Source organism: Aquarana catesbeiana, linkage group LG09 (assembly GCF_042186555.1).
Source record: "Aquarana catesbeiana isolate 2022-GZ linkage group LG09, ASM4218655v1, whole genome shotgun sequence".
In the NCBI taxonomy this organism is placed as follows: Eukaryota; Metazoa; Chordata; class Amphibia; order Anura; family Ranidae; genus Aquarana; species Aquarana catesbeiana.
Window position 1 is genome coordinate 84,545,668 of NC_133332.1, and position 17,092 is coordinate 84,562,759.

General features: G+C 45.3%; 1 long non-coding RNA gene across 1 annotated transcript in view; it reads left to right on the top strand.

Annotated features, from left to right (window-relative positions):
• LOC141107205 (uncharacterized) overlaps positions 1 to 15,312 on the top strand; it is a 34,223-nt gene extending 18,911 nt beyond the window's left edge. Inside the window, exon 3 of the long non-coding RNA XR_012235812.1 lies at positions 15,025 to 15,312. This is a non-coding gene — a long non-coding RNA (uncharacterized lncRNA). The remainder of the gene's footprint in view (positions 1 to 15,024) is intronic.
• Positions 15,313 to 17,092: the final 1,780 nt, after the last annotated feature.

Below are 17,092 nucleotides of genomic sequence, written 5' to 3' on the forward strand. Positions count from 1 at the left end.
GTCCCCCAAGCACACCAGCTCAAGCACCGCATGGCATCTTTTGGCCTGCGTACTTGCGAAGCCCCTTGAACGCCTACGGAGCACCGCTGGTTCCGAGGAAGAGGCCATGGAGGAAGAAGAAGAGGAGGGGGTGGAGGAGAGAGGTGTGTCACAATCAGCATTTTGGAGGCGTGGTGGCGGAACAACCTCCAACACTACTGAACCTTGTCCTGCATCCTTCCCAGCTGCCAGCAGAGTCACCCAATGCGCCGTGAAACTTAGGTAACGTCCCTGTCCATGCCTGCTGGACCATGAGTCAGCGGTAATATGCACCTTACCGCTGACCGCCCTGTCCAGCGAGGCATGGACATTGCCTTCCACATGCCGGTAGAGAGCCGGAATCGCCTTCCGTGAGAAAAAGTGGCGTTTGGGTACCTGCCACTGAGGAACCGCACATTCCACAAACTCACGGAAGGGGGCAGAGTCTACCAACTGAAAAGGCAGCAGTTGAAGTGCTAGCAATTTTGCCAAGCTAGCATTCAACCGCTGGGCATGTGGATGGCTGGGAGCAAACTTCTTTCGGCGGTGCAGCAGCTGGGGCAGGGAAATTTGCCTGGTACAATCTGACGTCGGTGTACCAAAAGCAGATTGCCCACAAGTACTTGGCTGTGACACACCTAATTCTACACCTTCATTCCTCTCACTGCAGGTCTCAGAGAGGACTGAAGGTCTAGTGGGGTTGGAAATCTCAGCTGATGAGGAGCAAGGAGAGATCCTCTTTGTTCTTTGGTGTGGGTCTTTTAGATACGCTTGCCAACGAACTGCATGGCAGGTCAACATATGTCTGGTCAAGCATGTGGTACCCAAGCGGGAGATGTTTTGGCCACGCGAGATACGCTTGAGACATATGTTGCAAATAGCAGCGGTGCGATCTGATGCACTCGTCTCAAAAAAGGCCCACACCAAAGAACTTTTTGAATAACGCGCAGAGACTGCAGCGCCCTGCACATGTGGAGCTTTGGGGTGTGATGCAGTCAATGTGCTGCCCTTAGGCTGGCCCCTGGAGGGCATCCTGCCTCGTTGGTGATGTGCCGCCGCCTCCTCCTCCTCCTCCTCTCTCCTATCAGGCACCCACGTTGAGTCAGTGACCTCATCATCCCCTCCCTCCTCATCACTGGAGCAAACCTGGCAGTATGCTGCAGCAGGGGGAGCATGACTGCCAGATTGCTGTCCTTCTTGGGCACCCCCTCTGTTCGTGCTCATGTTACTGCCTTCATCGAGCTCAGTATCGTCATCAGAGCCTTCCAAACGCTGGGCATCCTCCTGGAGCATGTACCCAACACTGTGGTCAAACAGTTCGAGGGAATCCTCATGAGGACATGGTGGAGCTAGGGAAGGAGTCACTGATGACATTGAGCTGAGGGAAGAGGCCGCTGCTTTGCCAGACAAAGCACCCTGGGCATGGGTGAGAGAGGATGAGGAGGATGAGGACGGCTTGGTCATCCACTCGACCAAGTCTTCCGCATGTTGCGGCTCAACACGGCCAGCTGCCGAAAAAAAGGCCAAGCGTGTCCCATGGCCACGTGCTGATGAGGATGCACCGTCTCCACGACCAGCACTAGACACAGAGCCTGCTTGCCCTCTCTTATTGGCTTGTGACTGTCTGCCTCTCCTTCTTGGCCTTCCAGACATACTAATGGCCTGTAGCTGCACTAAGCTGGGATAGAACACCTGTAATTTTCTTCAAGTAGCTTTATATACTGTAACCAGACAAGCCTGCCTGTCAGTAGGAAGATAACAGGAACGGATCTAGCTGAACACTGTGAGCAGGACGCACTGTACTAAATGTAAATAGTCTAGCTGCCTGACCGTGGTACTAATAGGATCAAATAGAACACCTGTAATTTTCTTCAGGTAGCTTTATATACTGTAACCAGACAAGCCTGCCTGTCAGTAGGAAGATAACAGGAACGGATCTAGCTGAACACTGTGAGCAGGACGCACTGTACTAAATGTAAATAGTCTAGCTGCCTGACCGTGGTACTAATAGGATCAAATAGAACACCTGTAATTTTCTTCAGGTAGCTTTATATACTGTAACCAGACAAGCCTGCCTGTCAGTAGGAAGATAACAGGAACGGATCTAGCTGAACACTGTGAGCAGGACGCACTGTACTAAATGTAAATAGTCTAGCTGCCTGACCGTGGTACTAATAGGATCAAATAGAACACCTGTAATTTTCTTCAGGTAGCTTTATATACTGTAACCAGACAAGCCTGCCTGTCAGTAGGAAGATAACAGGAACGGATCTAGCTGTACACTGTGAGCAGGACGCACTGTACTAAATGTAAATAGTCTAGCTGCCTGACCGTGGTACTAATAGGATCAAATAGAACACCTGTAATTTTCTTCAGGTAGCTTTATATACTGTAACCAGACAAGCCTGCCTGTCAGTAGGAAGATAACAGGAACGGATCTAGCTGAACACTGTGAGCAGGACGCACTGTACTAAATGTAAATAGTCTAGCTGCCTGACCGTGGTACTAATAGGATCAAATAGAACACCTGTAATTTTCTTCAGGTAGCTTTATATACTGTAACCAGACAAGCCTGCCTGTCAGTAGGAATTTAACAGGAACGGATCTAGCTGAACACTGTGAGCAGGACGCACTGCACTAAATGTAAATAGTCTAGAAGATAACAGGAACGGATCTAGCTGAACACTGTGAGCAGGACGCACTGCACTAAATGTAAATAGTCTAGAAGATAACAGGAACGGATCTAGCTGAACACTGTGAGCAGGACGCACTGCATTAAATGTAAATAGTCTAGATAGAAGATAACAGGAACGGATCTAGCTAAACTGAATACAGTGTATATATATATATGCAACACCTGGGATGCATATATATACACAATACACTGTAAGTGCAGCTAACTGACTGACTGTTCTGCCTAATCTATCTAACTCAAATCAAATGACACTGTCTCTCTCTCTCTCTATCTCTCAGCACACCGGAACACACACTACACAGGGCCGCCGTGCAGGCGGTCTTATATAGTGTGGGGTGTGTACTAAATCCCCTGAGCCATAATTGGCAAAAGCCACCCTGGCTTTGGCCAATTACAGCTCTCTCTACTGATGGCGCTGTGATTGGCCAAGCATGCGGGTCATAGTGCATGCTTGGCCAATCATCAGCCAGCAATGCACTGCGATGCCGCAGTGAATTATGGGCCGTGACGCGCCACACGAATTTAGCGTGAACGGCCCATAACGTTCGCAATTCGGCGAACGATCGAACAGCCGATGTTCGAGTCGAACATGGGTTCGACTCGAACACGAAGCTCATCCCTAGTGGGGAGCAGGGTATATTGGACTGTAGCTGAGGTTGCCAGGGGTGATGGGAGAAAGTACATCTGAGCAGGCAGGTGTTTAGTAGCAGGTCTGGGTTGTGGAGAGCTGACAAAGGCTGGGGATAACAGGTCTGACCATGCTTGAAGTACAGGTAGCACAAAAGTGGGCTCACATACCCTCTGTCTGACCAGGGACTGCACTTCATCTATACAATCTTTCAACAACTGTTTGGGATAAACCGAATAATGCTCCAAAAAGGATGCAGAGTCATCCTCCAACAGCCATACTAAGGACGCAAACTGGTTAATGCTGAAGGGGGGAGAAAAGTCATCATGGCCCTTTGGGATACAAGGCAGAGCCAGCTCTGTACACATTCCAATGAAAGGCTGAACACCCTCAAACAGTATACTGCCCTGATCGACCACAGAGTGAGCTAAACGGATAATCTCCAGCAGCTGATCACTGGACCACCCTTTCAATGATATTCAGAACTCTCTGTTGCCAGCAGAGCATAATAAACAATTATATCTGAATTCATCCCAGCAATGTGAAACAGAACCGAGATGGTTCCCCTGTGCAGCCACTTCTGGTCAGAGATGGCCTTGGTATACTGTCATGAACAGGTGTGACCAGATTGTGTGGACTGCAAAGAGGAAACCAAAACGCATGTAAAGTGAATAAGAATGTTTATTTAAGATAAGTGATATAAATAAACAAACACCCCAAATACAAATAGTGCTCAACCAACCAACAGAAACCCACAAACAACAGATAATATATACAGCCAAAGGAAAGTACTGAAATCAAACACGTTAGCCAGGCCAGGGTCATACACAGGGGATCAGCAACTGAACAAGGGCAGGGTAGGAGAGGGAGATAATGGATGGGATATGGCTACAAGAGAATAGGAACACAGGAGGGAGATACAGGTTACAGGTCAGGGCGCAAGGAAGAAAGATACCAAGGCAAGCATGTGAGGGCTTGCCGGGTATTTATAAGCCTGCAGCAATTGACCTCATGTTACACCTGAGTGCAGAGGGTGCTGTCTGCTCCACACTGGTGGACACTGGTACTACGGCCCAAGGATGCAACAGTGCCACCAGCAGGTGAGTCCTCTTATTACAGGTCCTAGGTGTTGGAAAACACCTGCTGGTGGACACTGGTACTGCGATCCAAGAGACCGATAGCGCCACCAATGGGTAAACCTTTTCATGACACTCTGCCCCCTTTCGAGAATTTGTGGAATGTGCGGTACCTCAGTGGCAGGTTACCAAACGTCATTTCTTTTCACGGAAGGCCATTCCGGCTCTCTACCAGCATGTGGAAGGCAATGTCTTGGCCTCGTTGGACAGGGTGGTCAGCATTAAGGTGCATATTACCGCTGACTCATGGTCCAGCAGGCATGGACAGGGATGTTACCTTTCTTTCACAGCACACTGGGTAACTCTGCTGGCAGCTGGAAAGGATGCAGAACAGGGTTCAGTATTGTTGGAGCTTGTTCCACCACCATGCCTCCAAAATGCTAGTTGTGATTCTGCCACAGCTCTCTCCTCCACCCCCTCCTCTTCTTCTTCCTCTATGGCCTCTTCCTCTGCAGATTTGTCCTCTGAACCAGTGGTGCTCCGTTGGCATTCAAAGGGCTACGCAAGCACTCAGGCAAAAAGATGCCATGCGGTGCTTGAGTTGGTCTGCTTAGGGGACAGGAGCCACACTGGGGCAGAGATTCTGTCAGCTCTGCAGGGGTAGGCTCAGAGGTGGTTGACGCCATGCCACCTTCAGCCAGGAATGGTTGTATGCGACAATGGCACCAACCTCCTCTTCGCCCTCCAACAGGGACACTTGACCCATGTTCCCTGTTTGGCTCACGTCCTGAATTTGGTGGTGCAGCGGTTCTTGAGCAGGTACCCGGGCTTACAGGATCTCCTGAGGCAGGCCAGGAAAGTCTGTGGTCATTTCCGCTAGTCATATAATACCAGTGCTTGGCTGGCTGACCTTCAAAGGGAATGCAACCTGCCAAAGAACTGCCTCATTTGTGACATGCCCACCAGGTGGAACTAAACCTTGGCAAAGCTGCAGCGGCTGCACATGCAGCAGAGGGCCATCAATGAGTACCTGTGTGAGTATGGCACCAGGACAGGGTCAGGGGAGCTTGGCTTTTTTTCACCACGCCAGTGGCTACTGATCAAGGATGCATGCACTGAACTGTCACCATTTGAGGAGGCCACGAGGATGGTGAGCAGTGACAGTGCATGCATCAGTGATACTGTCCCTCTTGTCTTCCTGTTGGAGCACACGCTTCGTGGAATAATGGACAAGGCACTTGAGGCAAAACAGCGGGAGGAAAAGGAGGACTTCCTTACCTCTCAAGGCCCCCTTTATCCAGATAGTATTCCTGCGGGCCCGCTGATCACACAGGAAGAAGGGTTGTGTCAGCATGGAGGTGGAGGATAACACTCAGCATCAGCAGCAGTTTTCAAGGAATTGTTTTCAGTCCGAAGAAACCCATGGAGTTGTACGTGGCTGGGAGGAGGTGGTTGCGGATCATGTGATCCTTAGTGACCCAGAAGACTCAGGATCGAATGCCTCTGCAAACTTACGCTCCATGCCCTCCCTGATCCTACAAAGTCTGCAAAAGGACCCTAGGATTTGTGGTATCAAGGAGAGGGATCATTACTGGCTGGCAACCTTTCTTGATCCACGTTACAAGGGTAAGGTTGCAGAACTTATCCAGCCTTCGCAGAGGGAGCAGAGGATGAAACATCTTCGGGAGGCCTTGCAGAAAGGTTTGTGCAATGCGTTTCCAAGCCTGGGAGGTTACAATCTCCTGGTGCTGGACAACATGTTGCTGAGGCTTCGGTCAGTCACAGAAAGAGCGGTGGAGAAAGTGGCCAGCTGACCGATGTCTTCAGACAATTCTTCAGTCCTCAGCACCAAGGTCTCTTCAGTTCCAGCAACCATCGCCAACGTCTGAATTACATGGTGCAGGAATATCTAGGGGCAAGATCAGACTTGGAGACCTTTCCAACAGAACATCCACTGGGTTACTGGGTCTTGAGGATGGACCACTGGCCAGAGCTTGCTCAATATGCAATTGAGCTACTGGCCTGTCCTGCATCCAGCGTTCTGTCTGAACGCACATTCAATGCTGCTGGAGGCTTTGTAACCGATCACAGAGTGCGCCTGTCCACAGACTCTGTTGATCGGCTCATATTCATAAAAATAATCACCAGCTACCAAGCACCTGATGCTGATGTAACCGATTGATTTTTCTATGGATGTGGGATCCCTTGAAGACTGCCTATGCTGAGTGACTATTCTATTAAGCTGAGTGATTATCCTATTCCTCCTCAATCTTCATGATGATAGCTTCTAAGAATATTTTTGGTGCAGGGCACCACCACCACTGCCTAAGGCCCAATTTTTCTGCCCCTGTTTAACAGGGGCATGTAATTACAATTTTTGATCAAATATTTCACAGCAGGGCTCGTTCCTGTGCTCAACAAGAGTATCTGTGAGGGTTTGCAGTGTTGTGGCACCACCACCGCTGCCTAAGGCCCAATTTTTCTGCCCCTGTTTAACAGGGGCATGTAATTACGATACTTGATATAATATTTCACAGCAGGGCCCGTTCCAGCGCCCACCAAGAGTAACTGTGAGGGCTTACAGTGTTCTGGTACCACCAACACCACCAATTTTCCGCAGAGTGTATAGGGCAGGCCGTATAGTATATACAGGCGGCCTGCTATTTTCAAACATCCGACTTACAAATGACTCCTACTTACAAACGGAGGGAGACAACAGGAAGTGAGAGGAAATCCACCCCTAGGAAGGGAAACTCTCTCCTGTAAGAGTTAATATGGGAAAAGGGTGTCTCCACTGATGCTTTATCACCAATCCTTGTTTCCCTAATAACCCAAAATTTTCTAAATCCAATTGTCATTGGGACAGAAAGTGAGGTGAAATCTTCTGAATAGGGGCACAGACAGCAAAACAAATGTTACAGGGGTGATAACCCTTCCCTGTGTTTTCCAAAAAGCTTAAAAATAGATTTTTTTGGCTGGAGCTACACTTAAAAAATGTACCTGTTCCAAATTACAAACAGATTCAACTTAAGAACAAACATACAGTCCCTATCTTGTTTGTAACCCGGGGACCACCTGTATACTGCTGTTCAGAGTATTTAGGGCCTAGGGGGGACTCCTTTTTTTTTTATTTGGGTGCTGGGTTCCCCTTAATATCCATACCAGACCCAAAGGGCCTGGTAATGGGCTGGGGGGGGGGCCATGTCATTTTTCTCAATGATTTTCATCTATATTGCCGGGACCCGACATTACATTACAGCCTCAAGCAGTTTTTTTTTTTAATACAAACGATTTTATTGGAAAAACAAAAGACATAGCAGTTACAATTAGCAATAGTTACAATAATAAAAACATAGTATGCTGGGAGGGCCTAGGGTGCGAATACAGTTAAAAGAAGTTAAGCATATATTCCTATGAGATACACACTTAAAAGAAAAAGAAAATAATAAAATAAAGAAAAGAAAAACTATCAAGTTTCCTTTTTGTTAGATCAGACAACTATGTTGGAACATTAAAGAAGACCTCTTGGTGGAAAGAACCTCATTCTGCGTAAAGCCTGATAGCGATCTTCTTAATCTCAGACTAACTTCACTGCTGAAAACTTTGGACTAAACATTGTAAAAGACCATAAGTCAAACTCAAATAAAATAAAAGGAACAACAACAATCTGGTTACGGTAAATTCATCTGAAAGCTAAGCCTTATCTAGCCATATATTCATAATTTAAAGCGTACTTGTCACCATACCAATGAAACCGGGGGAGCTACGGGGACCACGACTTCCATTTACAATCATAAGCTGGCATCGTGTTCATAATGGTGTGATATACTTTTTCCATCAGTTGTATGGCTGCCATACGTCTGAGAACCTGCTCACACGGTATCCCAGGGGCACGCCAAAATAGAGCGATAGTCCAGTGGACTGCTGAGCATAGCGAATGAGCCAGCTTTTGTTCCGGGGGAGAAGAACCCGGAATATCAGCAAAGAGCAGGCCCATTTGGCACGTCAACGTAGTTGATACCCCAGTGATCTCAGTCACTTTGGAGGATACCTTCTGCCAGATATTAGAAAGTTCCTTACAGCTCCAGAATATATGTAAATGAGTCCCCTTATCAGGGCACCCTCTAAAGCAGTTTTCAGACACGGTTGGGAAAAATCTATGGAGTTTGGAAGGAGTGTAGTACCATCTGGTATGGCGTTTCACCACTGTTTCCTTAACCGCCACAGATCTAGTGCATTTAGGCATATTTGTGATCCTGATGCCCCATTCCTCTGGTGAGGTCACCTGTCCGGTCTCCGCCTCCCAGCCGGGCATGGCTGCGGATTTTTCTGCGAGGTCGAGACCTCCCAAGTAGTTATATAGTAGAGATATTGTTTCCTTATCTGCCGCAAACAGTTTTAAATGACTTTTATTCCTTTAGAAATGTCATTTTGCTGCAGGGACTGTTCTAAACACAGGAAAAATGTCCCACTTTACAGGCATACTATAGACATCCCCCAGGCAAGATATTTAAAGTAATATTTCACTTTTATTGTTTCACTTTAAGCATTATTAAAATCACTGCTCCAGAAAAAACTGCTGTTTTTTTTGTATTGATACATGTCCCCTGGGGCAGGACCCGGGTCCCCAAACACTTTTTATGACAATAACTTGCATATTAGCCTTTAAAATTAGCACTTTTGATTTTTCACGTTTGGGTCTTATAGACTTTAACAGTGTTCGCACAAACTTTTTGGCAGTTCGCATGTTCTGCCGCGACCCAAACTGGGGGGTTTTCAGCTCATCCGGAATCTAAACCATTCCATTGTAGCTCTGGCTGTATGTTAAGGGTCGTTGTCCTGCTGGAAGGTAAACCTCCACCCCAGTCTCAAGTCTTTTGCAGACTCTAATGCCCTGTACACGTGACCGGTTTTCCCATCGGAATAAACTCTGAAGGTTTTTCCGACGAAGTTCCGACGGAATTCCGCTCAAGCTGTCTTGTATACACGTGGTCACACCAAATACCGACTGTCCAGAACGCGGTGACGTACAACACGTACGATGGGACTAGAAAACGGAAGTTCAATAACCAGTAGCCAATAGCTTCAGTCTCGTACTTGCTTCAGAGCATGCGTCGTTTTTGGTATGTCGGAACAGCATAAGCGGTTTTCCTGATAGGAATTGGTTCCGTCGGAAAAATTTAGAACATGTTCTCTTTCTCTGTCCGTCAGAATTTTCGACATTAAAGGTCTAATGGGACATACACACGATCGGAATATATGATGAAAAGCTCCCGTCTGACTTTTTCTGTCGGACATTCCGCTCATGTGTACACGGTATAACAGGTTTTCTTCTAAGATTGCCCTGTATTTGGCTCTATTCATCTTCCCAACAACTCTGACCAGCTTCCCTGTCCCTACTGAAGAAAAGCATCCCCACAACATGATCCTGCCACCACCATGTTTCACGGTGGAGATGGTGTGTTTAGGTTGATGTGCAGTGTTAGTTTTCTGCCAAGCATAGCATTTTGCTTTTAGGCCAAAACTTTCAATTTTGGTCTCACCTGACCAGAGCACCTTCTTCCACATTTGCTGTGTCCTCCACATGGCTTCTCGCAAACTGCAAACAGGACTTCTTATGGCTTTCAACAATGGCTTTCTTCTTGCCACTCTAACATAAAGGCCAGATTTGTGCAGTGCACGACTAATAGTTGTCCTGTCGACAGATTCTCCCACCTGAGCTGTGGATCACTGCAGTTCCTCCAGAGTTACCATGGGCCCTTTGGCTGCTTCTCTGATTAATGCTCTCCTTGCCCTGCCTGTCAGTTGAGGTGGACGGCCATGTCTTGGTAGGTTTACAGTTGTGCTATACTCTTTCCATTTTCAGAAGATGGATTAAACAGCGCTCTGTGAGATGTTCAAAGCTTGGGATTTTTTTTATAACCTAACCCTGCTTGAAACTTCTCCAGAAATTTATTCCTGACCTGTCTGGTGTGTTCCTTGGCCTTTATGATGCTGTTTGCTGACTAAGGTTCTCTAACAAACCTCTGAGGGCTTCACAGAACAACTGTAATTATACTGAGATGAAATTACACACAGGTGAACTCAATTTACTATTTAGGTGACTTCTGAAAGCAATTCATTCCACTAGATTTTAGTTAGACCCCTTTCACACTGAGAGCGCTCGCCATTAGCGCTAAAGCATCACTCGTTTTAGCGGTGCTTTAGTGCTGTTTTAGCTGCGCAGTTCGGCCGCTAGCAGGGCGATTTAAAAAGTTAAAAACTCCTGTTTGAAAGTGCTTTCCAGGCTCTTTGAAAGCACTGCATATTGATTCCAATGGGTAGGGCATTTTGGGAGCGCTGAATACAGTTGCTGCTTGCAGGACTTTTGATAACGTCCTGTAAGCTCACTGCCCGAGTGTGAAAAGTCACAATAGAATGAATGGGAGGCGGTTTTCAGGCACTTAGCAGAGGCTATTTCTAGCACAAAAACACCTGAAAACCACCCCAGTGTGAAAGGGGTCTAAGGGGTATCAGAATAAAGGGGGCTCTGAATACAAATGCAGGCCACACTTTTCACATATTTATTTGTAAAAATATCTTGAAAACCATTTATAATTTTCCTTCCTCTTCACAATTATGTGCCACTTTGTGTTAGTCTATCACATAAAATCACAATATAATACATTTATGTTTTTGGTTGCAACATGACAAAATGTGGAAAATTTCAAGGGGTATGAATACTTTGTCAAGGCACTGTAAGTGCTGATTACTGAGAGCAGTGGGTTCAGCTCTGGAGTCTATTGGACTGATCATTTATATTTAGACATTCTACAAAGCTACAAACAAGTAAGTGGATGTAAAGCCTAGTGCACACTATTACAATACAAAGGGAAGCACTACCTCATCAAACAACCCACATACAAAGAGACCAAATAATTAACAGTGATAACAGTGACCCCTAGTGGAGTCTGCAATAAGCTCTAAAGCAACCCCCCTCCCCCCCAAAAAAAATCATAACATTCAGTCCATAAATAATGTGCATATTCTGTACAATCATGCAATCCTTAGGGTGTCCAATCGTGGATAGACACTGATAGTGAACTTGTATAAACATCGAATGTGCCCTCCACCAGTCAAACTGTGCGCTCACCTCCCAGAATGGTCCCCAATGGACCTAGTTGTACCTTCCCCTTAGGGGTATAAATCCAGTGGTCTTTGAGCCCCAATGGAAAGACTCAAATTGTCTTAAGCGTAATCCCTCATAGGCATCGGTGACATATGGGTATAAAGAAAACTGACATGACTGATAAAACCACAGTTTATTAGCGATAAAAGTGTTTCACTCACATGTAACAATGCACTAGCCCTGGTAAATGCAGGTGATAGGTTTACCACATAAGGGATAAAGGCCCTGGGATCACAGGAACGTCAGCAAGTCCTCGGCCCTGCTTCCCTCTTGGATACTGGTGTACTTCCTGGTAATGCGCAATGATGTCACAAGCTCCGCCCTACATTCAGTGTTTATACAAGTTCACTATTAGTGTCTATCCACGATTAGACACTCTAATGCCTTGTACACACGATCAGATAATCAGATGATAAAAATCGCTTTTGGATTGATCGCACGACAGTATGATCGTTAGAACACAGCTTTCGGCAGACGATCACGACAGTCGGTCCAACAAAATCCGAAGGGACAAACACGAAAACTTTGCTCGGAAGGAGATGGGAGAACAATACGAACGGAAATAGCCAAAAGGCGTGGAAGACACAGCGGCCACACGTATTTGACATCATTTCCGATATGTAGCTATGCAAACAGGAAGGTTTTCCAGTATCGTACGACAAAAATCGTACATTTCGTAGAGCACATTCTGCACTGTTGTATTCGATATTAGTATTATGTAACAAAATGCAAACGATAAGTTGTACGATTATCTGATCGTGTATACGAGGCATAAGGGTTGCACGACTGTACAGAATATGCACATTATTTATGGACTGAATGTTATGATTTTTTGCAACACCTAGCTCCATGGACATTTTTTATTAATATTGGACTGCTTTAGCACTTATTGCAGACTCCACTAGGGGTCAGTGTTATCACTGTTAATTATTTAGTCACTTTGTATGTTGGTTATTGTTTGATGAGGTAGTGCTTCCCTTTGTATTGTAATTTTGTTTATTCCTATAGTAATCAGTTGGTGTTGAGCAGCAACCCCTTCCCACTTACCCTAAAAAAACTATATATATTTCACTTTTAATCACTTTAGTAGTACTGAAGTATTTATTTTCTTATACTATCATTTATTTATTTTTTCGTTCAACCCAGTGGCCTGAATGAAAAAAACAGTGGAGCTTGGGAGGAGCTCACTGTACTAACTATACAATGTTAGTACAGCGATCTCCCCACTGAGCTATTGCGTTCTGACAGAGGGACTGCCCCTTCCAGAACAGAACGGTCAGCCCTGGCAGCCATTGGTTGCCAGCGCTGATCGGATGCTGGTTTTCCAGCATGCCTATTCGACAGAAACTGGCCCTTCAGTCAGCTTCTGTCAGACAGGCTGATATATATTTGGGCCGAATGTCAGACGGTTTCTATTAAACCGGCCACTACCGTCCGATATTTGGTCCATGTGTACCAGTCTTAAAGTGGTTGTAAACGCACACAAAAAAAAAAAAACCCTTCAAGACAAAGGCATAATGTGCTAGTATGCATAGCATACTGGCTCATTATGAAATACTCACCTTAGATCAAAGCCCCTGCAGAGGTTCCCATACGCTGCTCTGACCGGCGACATCGTTCCCAGAGTTATTTCCGGGGCTGTGATTTGCCGGAGCCACGATGACGTGCATGCGTTCAGAAGCTGCCGGTAATGACATGAACAAGTTGTTGCTTCAGTGCGCGTGTGCCAATGACGTCGGCAGATGCTGATGCAGGGGATATCTCCTAAACTGTGTAAGTTTAGGAGATATCCACGGTAGCTACAGGTAAGCCTTATTATTGGCAGCACAGTGGTGTTAGCACTTTCTCCTAGCAGCAACAAGGGTTGCTGGTTCAAATCCCAACCAAGACATCATCTGACTGGAGTTTGCATGTTCTCTCTGTGCCTGCGTGGGTTTCCTCCGGGTACTCCGGTTTCCTCCCACACTCTAAAGACATGCTGGTAGGTTAACCGGATCCTGTCTAAATTGGCCCTAGTATATGTATGAATGTGAGTTAGGGACTTTAGGTTGTAAGCTCCTTGAGGGCAGGGACTGATGTGAATGTACAATGTATATGTAAAATGTTGCGTAAATTGATGGTGCTATACAAGTGCCTGAAATAAATAAAATAAATATTATAGGCTTACCTGTAGTAACAAGTGGATTGTAAGGGTTTACAACCACTTTAAGACTATGAAAATGAAGGCTTAGCAAAATGCATGGCCTACCAGTAAGTCACATGATCTTCCATACCAGGATGTATCAAGTATTTCTTTCAACTCCCAGCAGGAAGAGGTACGTATATGCAGCTGAGGATGGGGGTTTAAAGCAAACCTGTAAAGCCTCATACACACGATTGGACTTCCATCCAACTTTTCAGTGGATTTTTGTCCGTTTTCCGTTACAGCCAACATTCCCCAAACCACGTGGTTTTTTAGCTCTTTACCGCCACCCTTTGGGCAACTTCTACTATTGTTGTCTGATGTTTAGCATTGGTTTGGAGCATGCGTGCTTGTACTTCGGACTTTAGTTGGACGTAATTGTGTACACACGATCGGATAAACCGATGTAACAGATTTATTGCCCAACAATTGGTGAACATGAACAGCCAACTTTTGTTGTCGTTAATTCAGCCAACAATTGTCTGATGGAGCATATACACAGTTGGATTATCCGACACAACACGTCCATCAGACAATTATGGCCATAAAGTTGGTGTGTATGAGGCTTATTTCTGCCCTAAATGGGCAATGCAGTTTGCTTTAGGACCCATTAACAACTATGTACTGTGGTAATGCACACTTTACCACAATGCACTATACATGCATTAGTGTGTTGCAGTGCCATTCATTTTCAATGTCACTTAATGCTGTGTGCTATAGCACACTGTAGCACACAATAATGCTCCGCAATGTGTTGTGGCAAACTGCAGTACAGATAATTATTCATGTCTGATGTTCATGTTGTGGATGGTTAGCCACTGAAAGTAAGGCTGGGTTCACACTGTTGCGAATTGGATGTGGCTTTCTCCGCATCCAATTCACATAACAGGAGATTGTGACTGGCTTTCTATGGAGCCGATTCACACATCTCCGCTGTGGCTCTGGTGCGAATTGCACAGGAGTCTTGTGCGTCTTTTGGTCCGTTTCAGCTCAGAATTCAGCCAAAAACTCGGGCTGTAATTGGACCTGAAACAGTGAATGGGGACGCACCAAACTCCTGCTGTGAGAAGGAGTGTGCTGCAGTGTGAACCCAGCCTAATGGGCTGACTTATTGAAATGCACATTAACATGTGACATAATAAAGATTTATGTTACTGCACCCTTAAAGAGCTGTGTTATAATGACAGCACCATATTAAAAGGGGAAACAATGTTTTCCATAATTAGATGTCAATTTATTTTACATATGTTTTTGCAGCCTACCTTTGACAAGATGTCTTCAGCAACAACATTTCTGCTGGTATGTGTAATTTTTCTCAGCCTCCCCCATTCAGACAGAGGTCAGACCTGGCAGCAGTTTAAGGAGAAGCATATTGGTAATCGCACTGGCTTCAGCTGCAATAGGGCCATGTCTAATCCAATATATATTAAAAATGGAGCCTGCAAGCAACGTAATACCTTCATCTTTTCAAAGACCGAAAAAATCAAGGAGATCTGCAGCAGTATCAAAGCTACGATGAATGTCACTGGTACCGGTCCATTCAGCCTCATCACATGCACAAAAAGAGATAAACATTGTCATTATGCTCAACTGGAAAAGAACAGTTCCATATGTTTAACCTGCAAGAGCTATAAGCCCATTCATTTTGAGAAAGTAGGAAGATGCTAGAAGATTAATTTCCCGAAGTAGCTCCTTGCTTTACTACTTGGTTATAAATTGCCTATATGCCACAATAAGCTTGTACTGTATGTGGTCTAAGTTTTCCCATATTTCATATGGTCTGACAGTCTCTGGGACAATAAGGCCGGGTGGGGGGGTGGGGGATTTATCATGGAAGTTGCTTTGCTTTTTACTAATATCACATAATCTACACAAATAAAAACAGCATTTTCGTTTTCCTCTATAACCCTTCTATGTTCTGTATTCTTCAATCTTATGGGTCAGTGGCTGGAAGAATTCATCAGCAGAAGTAAAAAAAAAAAATATATATATATATATATATATATATATATATATATATATATATATATATTCCCCAGTGCTGGTGGTCAATTGAAGTTAAAAAGTCTCAAAATCAGTGGTCACTAAGAGTAAAATAAATGCCCTGGAAGTTGAAGGGAGATAAAAATATTGCCTCCTTGTTGATGTTACTGAAAGGAATAGTCCCCATGTGTGAGGAAAAATGTCTAATTATTGGTGTTAGTGGGAGGAATAGTCCATATCATTGGTGTCAGTGGGGGTAATGGTACCCCATCATTATTTTTAGTAGGAGGAAAAGTGCCCTATCATTGGTGTCAGTGGGAGAAAATAGAGTTAGGTACCTGGTAACTCTTTTTCTAAGATGTCTTCCAGGGCAGCATCCGAGAGATAGGCTCCTCCTCCCTGAAACAGGAAACACATTAATCCACCATTATAAATTTCACAGTCTTACTTGCGTGCCTCTGTTGTATTAAAGCGCCGAAGGAAATCTCAGTTAGTTTAAAAGCTCCCCCGTTGTACCTGGTATTTGTCGTTTCAAGGGTGGGAACTAGTGCTGCCCTGGAAGACTTCTTAGAAAAAGAGTTACCAGGTACCTAACTCTATTTTCTCGAATCATCTTCCAGGGCAGCATCCGAGAGGATGTATCAAGCAATACTTACTAGGGTGGGAATAGAGACTGGAGCACCTTGCGACCAAATGCCTGGTTTTGGTCAGACAGCTGGTCTATACGGTAGTGCTTTGCGAAGGTACTGAAGCTCGACCATGTTGCTGCCCTGCAGATCTGCTCCGGAGTAGCCCCAGCTTTCTCTGCGACGAGGTCGCCCAGGCTCTGGTTGTGTGTGCTCTGATGCCGCTTGGCGGAGCGAGGTTTTGTGCCCCATATGTCATCTGTATGGCCATTCTTATCCATCTGCTGTTGGTATTATTGAAAGCCTGTTTCCCTTTGTTGACTCTTGCATAAAGGACAAAAAGTGAGGTTGTTCTTCGCCAATCCTTCGTTCTTTCGAAGTATGTTATGAGTGTGTTTCTTACATCGAGTTTGTTGTAAGTGTCTCTTTTTTTGTTAGCCATAAATTTTGGAAGCGAAGGTATGATGATATTTTGGGTTCTATAGAACGTTGAGGAGACCTTGGGTAGAAAGGCCGGGTCTGGAGAGAGAATTATTTTGTCTAAATGTATTAGGCAGTATGGTTCCATTATAGACAGAGCTTGGATTTCACTCACTCTTCTGGCTGATACTAGGGCCACAAGAAGTGCAGTCTTTAGAGTGAGGTTTTTGTCTGAGCTATCTTCCATTGGTTCAAATGGAGGGGAAAGAAATCCTCTAAGCACTGTGGCCATGTCC